Raw genomic sequence first — 8,867 nt, forward strand, 5'->3', positions numbered from 1 at the left:
AGCACACAGAGAGCAGCGAACCTGGCTGGCTTTCAGAGTTGGCAGAAGCCTCGTATTCTGTAGCATCATAGTTATCCAAAATCATGAAGCAATTAAAACGTTGGAGTGAAACGCAAACATGTTCACGCGCAAACGAGCGCACAGAAGTGCACGCACGCACCCACCTACAAATACACGCACCCCTTGCAAGCACAGACACCCCAAAGTGGACTTCAGGGGTCAATAAGGGGTAAATGTTTCTGTTCACAACACTCATGGTGCAAAGCAGTGCTAAAGAAGCGCAGATAACCTGTTGTCTTCCGTAAACCGGATAAGACGGATAATAATTACACGTGTGTGCACTTGGACAGGTTAGTCAAAGGTTCCTTATAGCTGCCCTAGTAACTGAGGGGATGTCACAAAGCGGGCGGAACAGAAAACGAGTGGTCCTCGTCAACGGTGACCTTCCGGTTGGATATCCATGGCTTCCATCTTCCCGAGCCAAAAGAGCCCTGCGGAGCAACTCCCAAACCGGGTCATTAGCGCAGTGGTGTCACCAGACAGCGGATCACGGGCCAGAGCAGGAGCGAGAGGGGGACTCCTGGCACCGCTGAGGCTGCTGTGCGGGTTGACATTCAGGGCTGGCTGATCTATGGGGCTGGGGAGACAGTGCCCTTGCTCTGGGTCTTCATGAGGAGAAGGTCCTGGCAGCTCTCCCCCTACTTACTCTATCATCAGCCGGGGCTATGGGATGCTAGGCTAATGTGTCCACCCCGCTACAACTACATCGCGCTATAGGACTCTGTGAGTAGCCTTGCTCATCAGCGAAGCCACAGGACTCAAAGCTGTGTTCACTTTCTATATCATTACTTACAGATGGGGCTGTAGACTGCCCAGTCGGGAGTATCAGGCAGATGTATTCTCCCCGACCAACCTCAGAACGCGCTTCATGGAGAGATGATCTTCATAAAGATGTATTATTGGCAGGTAGCACACCATTAAACCTCGATGGGATGGTTTTATAGTGTGATCAGGAGTCATTCTGGTGGGTTTATGTCCTTCACAATAGCTTTGACCTCTAAGGCCCATTCTCAGTAAATGGTGACCAGTATGAACAAGCCAAGAAAAGAGAATCTCTGGTGGACTTACGCTCAGCCAAGTCAGGGGTGAAAAAAATACGAAATCTCTCCTTCATCGCCGTGAGGGTCTTTTCTTTCTTGGCACCACCCCTCATATATGAAGGGAAAAACATAAAAGAAAATCCTGTTTCAGATAGAGCTTTATATTTCCAATAAGAATGACGCATTTCTTTCATACCATTTTCTCTCTCATTATATACTTCTCTTTAGGAGTCTCTCCTTCAAGAGGAATCTGGCATTTCCACCCGGCACATGCTGCTTCCACTAACTATCCAGCTCTGTGAAGCCATTAGTCAGCGTCTCTCATCCCAAGGAACCTTCAACACAATCAGTCTGACTCACCTTACGAGAGTCTGACCACTGCGGTTCACAGGGGCTATCTCACTTCATTTAATTTCCATGTTAACACGCTGTTCAGGATTAATACTAACTCGACCCAATCAATTTGGCCGAGGGCTTGAGCGAATAAGATTATTTGCTGGAGTTGACTACATACAGCTACTCCTACTCACCTGAGTGAACAGAATATAAGTGGTGCAATTTCGGCTTCTGATTGGAGTCGCGGTGAGCCACTGAACAAGAGCACATGTACAGCACGTACGTAAGTATGAACTGACGCACGGGCCCCAAATCCTTTGCCTCTCGCCGAGAATAATGAGGTTCAGCTGCAAAACGAAGGGGCCCCATCTTGTCGTCTACGTGTCCAATTTAGCCGTTCATCTCCCCGGGAAGGACGGCGGCATAGCGGCAACGCCGTGAACTCTGTGGATCAAGAGGGCTCCGAAGGATTAGGGGGAACTCTCGCTCCCAGGCCATGTGAACATTATTCATCCCCCACCCCTCCCCACCCACGCCATGCCCACCTCCCTGCCTCCCCCGTGACTCCCACCCCCTCTCCCTGACAGCGGCATAAGCCCAGAGAGCCTCTCTCTGGACCATGGTGGCAGGGGGTGGGGGGGGCTTGTGGGGTGGGGGGGGGAGGGCTTGTGGGGTGGGGGGGGTGTTAATTAAAGGAAAAGGTTAACACACACGGGGGCTGGCTGAGTGTGTGTTCAGGAGGGTCCCTTGGTAGAGCAGCTGGTCTCCATCCATTCCCTTTGGAGCCCCCCCCCCCTCCTTGCGGGGGGGGGCAGGGGACCAGGGAAAGGAGCCAGGGGGTGGGGTAGGGTGGGGGGATGAAGGAGTGGCTGGGGCAGAGCGTGTGTGGCTGGGTTGACCCCAACACGGAGGGGGGGGGGGGTTGTGAAGTGCGTGTTTCCACTCACCTGTCCACTGTCTGCCTGCCTTGGTCTGGCTCTGGAGCTGATTAGTGTGTCCCAGAGAAGGCCTCACCTCCCCAAACACCCTCACTCCTCCATGAGGGCTCAGCCCACACACCTCCAGCTGACAGTGGGATGCAGGCCAGACCCACTTAGGAGACAGTGTCAGAGAGTTAAGGAGAAACGGAGGCACGGAAGAGACAAGGGGGGGAACTGAAATGGAAGTTTCTGGAAAAGTCTTATGGACGCCAGTGAGAGGTCGGGAGCTGGAGCAGGGGTTGAGGGGGTTTGGGGTCTGAGGGAAGGTGTGTTTCAGAGAACAAGCCTGTCACTGTCAGGGACAGATGTTTTCATTGCAGCACGTGTCAAGGAACCATGTCTGTCTCTGGGAAGTCATTAAATGATGATGAATTATCCACTCCATATTGCCCAAATGTATTACATTGTTTTCACATGGATTGAATGATCATTTGGGAAAAAGATGGCCTAGTTTAGTACAACATGGTTGGTTTGCATCAATAGGGAATATATGATAAATGGATTGGACCCAGCAGCGATATTTCAAACATTAATTTATAAAACGTTAATTAAGAATACCTAATTAAATTACATCTGAATATATTGTTAACTAATTTCCCCCCAAAATATATAAAAGTTCAAAAAAAGATAACCTCCATCTGGCACGGATGCCAAGTTTAGAACATGTCCTTTCATAATTGCAGTACTGTGTATACATTTCTCTCCAGTCTCCAGTACTGTACAATGTGTGCAAACATCTGGCCTGCCACCATATTAATAACTTTTTGTAAGCACACACAATTAGACAATTACAAGAGACAACAGGGCAGATACAATAGCAGGGAAGCCAAGGAAGGGGTTAGTATTCCCCCTCATCTTGTTAGTCCACTCTCCTGTTTACACAGACAGTGCTCTGCCCAGGGTCTTCAATGGCCAGGGCAGCTGGGTTTGACCCACAGTATCCAGGTGTGGATTTTGCTGGGGTGTAGTTAATCTGTTTCAAGACATTATTTTCTCACAATTAAGGAAGACTGGATTTACAGGTCTCAATATTCTGTTAATAAGATGGACAGGACTCCCAATCCACTACACCTGTCCTTATTGGTAAGTCTACAAAATGGCTTAAGCATAACAATTCTGGAAGGGTCTATGTCATATATGTTGACCATTCCATCCATGTGCAGGTTATGATAGATTAATGAAATTATTCTTTTTTAAAGAAGAAAGGTGTCATCAATGTGTATCACAATGTAAATCCCAGGTCACACTGCTACTGTTTAGGGCCCCAGGTCATTTGCTTGACAAGACGGCCTCAAAGTTGAAGGATCCTGGATTGAAAGATCACACAGACAACCAAACTGAAGTCCACCACGCCACACTGATTACCCTTCATGAACTCCAATGAACAATTTTGACCGTTTAACTCAAACGACAGGGAACAAAATGTTTTTTCTCTGCCACCCCCCCCCCCCCCCCCCCACACACACACACACACACACCCACAACAAGCACAGGTCATTTCCCATCCATGCAGAGAAAGCACACGGTCCCAGTGGAGCCTTGCTTGGTACTATGGATTTGCTCTGTGGTTGACTCGCCTGAGACACCCTCACTGTTTGACTGAAGGTTTTATGTTTCTAACAAGGTTTTAATTGCCAAGGTAACACACCACCTGATTAAACTCTATATTAAACCCACTCTTTCTATGGCGGTGGGGAGCAGTGAACATCAGACAGATGAGAGTGCAGCAGGGGCACAGGGGCACACTCTGTGTCCGCTAGGTGGTTGGTCTCCTCTCAGTCTGTTGAAGCTGACAGTTTGCTGCCATTAGCGTGGGGATCAACAGGCAGTGTTGGAAATGAGCTATTTTGTTTGTGAAATGTGGAGCTACGTGAGCAAGGAGGTCTCCTCTACTACCCAGCCAAGTCTTCTTGCACTACTCAGCCCCCCTGTCCTACCTAGGCCTCCTGTCCTACCCAGCCCTCCTGTCTTACCCAGCCCAGCCCTCCTGTCCTACCCAGCCCTCCTGTCCTAAACAGCCCTCCTGTCCTATCCAGCCCTCCTGTCCTACCCAGCCCTCCTGTCCTAACCAGCCCTCCTGTCCTAAACAGCCCTCCTGTCCTACCCAGCCCTCCTGTCCTAACCAGCCCTCCTGTCCTAACCAGCCCTCCTGTCCTAAACAGCCCTCCTGTCCTAAACATCCTTCCTGTACTAGCCAGGACACCAAGGAGTTGCTCGCAAGCCTCGGGTCCCATGTCATGTGCCCTCCTTATAATAACTAGTGCATTTCTCTCCTCAAACTCTGACTGGTTTGCGAGGGTAGGGGGTTGGGGTTCTTCAGAGCAGACGGGGAGGGTATGAGAGTAAAAAACCTCTGTGTTACAGTCCCATCTCTCCTGTCAGAGGGCTGACACGGCCCACCTAGGGACCCGGGGCCTTTGTTGCTCTGAGTCTGGACACTGGCCTAGTTTCCCTCCCTCCCTCCTCCTTTCCCCAAATCCACCCCACATCCCACCTCCAGAACAATAACTCCTGAACAGACCAATCTCATCTGTTCTCCACTGTCATCTCGACCCCACTAAGCCCCCTCCTCCTTCACCCCCTAAACCCCCTCCCTTACTCCCACCCTCCCTCCCTCCCTCAGTCTTGATCTTTCTTGGGCTCTTTCAATCATTTGTTTTGCTCCTTCTCACTCTCCTGTACACAAAATTATTTTGTATTATTTTTTACTGAGTGATTTTTCAAGTTTATAACAAAAAATACCACCAAAGTAAAATAAAATAAAAATGCAACAACAAAAAAAAACATTCAAAGTTGCAAGCAACAAATTAATTTCATGACCTGACACGATCACCGACTGACACACATTGCATTATGCGTTGTGCATCTAGCTATGGAAATGTCTACAGCATGAGGATGGCACTGTTTTCTGGCAGGTGTAAATGGCTCCGTTTTTTTGCTGTCTTGTTCAACACCCGTTTTATTTTGATGTGTTGGCAATCCCTTTGCCAGGCCAGTAACTCCTAACACCTACACTCCTCTTTCAAGCCGTCTGCTTTTTTCTCATTCTTGGAGCGATCCCCCAGAGATCCATAGTGCACCTCTTAATTTCCCTCGGGACGCATGCAGGAAACATACACTAGTGATTTTCCAGGGATGAAACAGAGGGAAAACATTGGGACAAGAGATTTCATGACATCTACCGCTGGTGGACCAGAATCAGTTCCGTAACATGTCACTTGTATGGAAATACGTATTTTCGTGTGTTTTCGTCATTTTCTTCTCGACCGTTTCTTTTGTTTTCGGAGACTGAGGGCGAAACGGTTTTCAACGGTTTTGCATTGAACATGCAGTCAGTGCGGCGCAGTGAGAGGAGGGTCCCATGGGGGTGTCGGTGTGCCCCGGTAGACTTGGCTTGTACACCCGTCACACTTCTGAGGGGTGACGTGCCTCAGCGCTCCGCTGAGGGCGAGCCTCTGCCATGTTTACTGTCATGTTCGAAGGTATGCTACGTGGCTTCAAACACATCAAAACACATCTCCAGGAATACTGATATTGGGAATGCTGCGGGGAGCGGCCCATATACACACACGCACACTAAGCAAACAGACGTGCACACACAAATTATTCACAGAGACAGAACAAGACACAGACCCCCCCCCCACCATCCCACGCCCCCCCCCCCTAACCACACACACACACACCACACACACACACACATTACAGTAAAAGTAATGTGCATACTGTACATTTCGGGAGCTCTAACAAAAAGAACCCCTTGAACTACTTAGATATCCCTAATATCAGACACGACAGTAGTGAACGATACTGTATCGTATCATGTCTCAGTCCTACTCACTGCTCAGGGTTGCCAGGGTGTCACGTTATCTATTCCATTGTTTCCATAGTAACGTGGCCTACACTGACACCTGTAATCTGAATGAAGGTAATTTGGCCCAGGGATGTCTTTGTGTGCACGCTGTGTAAGCTGATTGTCAATGACAAAGACTGGTGGGATGTCAGGAACAGAGGGACTGTCTCTCCAGCCTGCACTGTGAAAATGACCTGGGATCGTCTGCTCGGACACGACGCAGAGAGAAGGGCACATCCCCCTGGCTGTGTGTGGTCTCTTCTGTCCCTGTGTGCTGCTCGGCCCGTGATGCCGTTCGCACATCTCCAGACCCAACTCTCGCTAGTGCACGACATCTTGTGATGAGCGGTCATGACTGATTTGACTAAGTGATGTGCTCCTGGCCGGCTGTGTGCTGCTGTCGTACAAGAGGCTCCGTGTTGTTCTCTGTGCCTCCAGGCACATGGATGTGGGGGGAGGGCGGCCTGGAGCCCATGCCCGGCTCAGAGGGAGGCTGGGCTGGATTAGACGGCTGACAGCTGGGCCACATCTCTGGAGGCGCGGGGCAGAGAGGCCCCCCGACTGGCTAGCACTGCACCAAGTGTCAATTTGGGCGTGAAGGAAGGCTGGAGAGAGGAGCGAGCAGGGGAATGAGGGAACAGGGGGCCGCTGGTAGTCATCTGTGAATGGACATCAGCAGAGCGTGGGCCCTGCACACCGTTAGGCATCAGGAAACACCCTATTTATTTGGGGGATTCAGACTTCAGAGCACAAATACGGCAGGCACATATGAACGGACACACACGCACACACACCAACGTGGGCTCTTTTAAGAATAGTTTGTAGGAGTAGGCGCACAGTGAGGTTCAAAGGGGACTTCTGAGGATCATTGTGTTTCTGTGAGGAACTTACCTTGATTTTCAACACCTTACCTTGATTTGCTGTTCAAATGTTTTAAATGCATATTCAAAAATGTGATCTGATGAACAACCATTTCTGATGGAAATATCAATATTTCTCTTGATAACGAACAAAAGGGTTGGAAAGCACTCCACCCCAGGTAGTAAACCCATACAATTAGCTGCAATCAAGATTATAGACTACTTAACAGAAAAAAACACGTTTGTATTTCAATCAAGGAATTAAGTCACGGGATGTCTAAAATGACTTGACCAAATGGATATTTGAAGCACTAAACACTCAACTTTGAACTTTCAGGATGGTTGATAGCAGGATTTAGTGGTGCGGTAACAAACAAGACATGGAGGTGCTCCATAGAGATTTTCTTAATCCTTGGAGACCCTTGTATATTGACTGCAGTGTTGACTACCACCTCTGTGATACGGTCCAAAGTGGACTTTATTACCCAATGATGTCCTAATGTGATTTATTTGTATAAATGAGGGTGGGTGTTGGGTGAGGTGGGGGTGGGGGCCAGTATGCAAATGTTTCCCCTCATTAAACAGTGGCACCACACACATAACATGATCTTCTGCTGCTTGTTTTTGTGCATTAACGAGGTGCAACGATGGCCGTAAACTAATGACACCATAATGATGACGAGCCTCGTGATGAAGCTGTCATACGACATTTTAGCATTTCATCCTCATCAGGATGAAAAACAATTTCCACAGCAAGGTAAGCTATGCCTATGAAGTAATTTAATTAGAGTTAAATTTGACGATGGCTTTTGGGTTGAAAGTACGAATTCAATATATTCAGAGTGTCTCATGGTTGATTTACTCACTTACTTTCAAACTGAAACGGAATCAACATCGATTTTTGCTATATTTTACAGATGCTATACTCTCTATATGGTCGGTTCCTACCCACAAGTTCTATAAAAATGTCTGGACAATTTACTCTCTGTGGCCTTTATAGTGAAAAAGTTAATAGATTTGGTATGAAGATCCCACTTCAAGTTGTTGAATTATGAATCGTGATTGGTTTGAAGAAGTTCCTATCTGTAGAGCAATTCAAGTTGTACTTTCGACTCTTTTCAAACTTTTCAAGTCCAGAGAGAGTTTGATTGAGTGAGTTTGTGCTTACGGGTGGCACCGTCTAGATAAGCAGCTCCTTTGACTCCACAAGCTGTTGGCTGGATACGCCCACAATGCTACACTATGTAGAAAAAAACCTGACAGCCTTTCTTAAGGTTTTCAAAATAAACCCAACGGTCGACGGCAGGCCTGATTTAATAAGCAACTGAGGAGAACACACGTTAATGGAGTGGAATAATGTTGAGAGTAATAAAATACAATATCAAGTGTATGAGTGACTCATATGAAACAATTGGATTGTTAGATGCATAATGCCAGGTTAGTTATGTTTTGTTTAGCAAGTTTGTTAAACCATAACATTCTTGAGAAAACAACATAAATTCACCTGAAAAGATCCACGTTACGTCATTCCCCCTTCTGTGCTACTTTTGAAATAACAAGGACTTTGGATAATTTATATTTTTCCAGGTGAAAAAACGTTAGCACACAGTATACTTAAATGTTCTACTTTTCTGCTGTTTCAGCAGTATGCTCCCCGTCAGGGCTCATACTAAATCACCATTAAACAATCATCTATGGAGGATGCATCTGCACAGAGACACGTTTTAAATAAAACCCAACC

The sequence above is a fragment of the Hypomesus transpacificus genome, chromosome 10 (assembly GCF_021917145.1).
Source record: "Hypomesus transpacificus isolate Combined female chromosome 10, fHypTra1, whole genome shotgun sequence".
NCBI lineage: Eukaryota > Metazoa > Chordata > Actinopteri > Osmeriformes > Osmeridae > Hypomesus > Hypomesus transpacificus.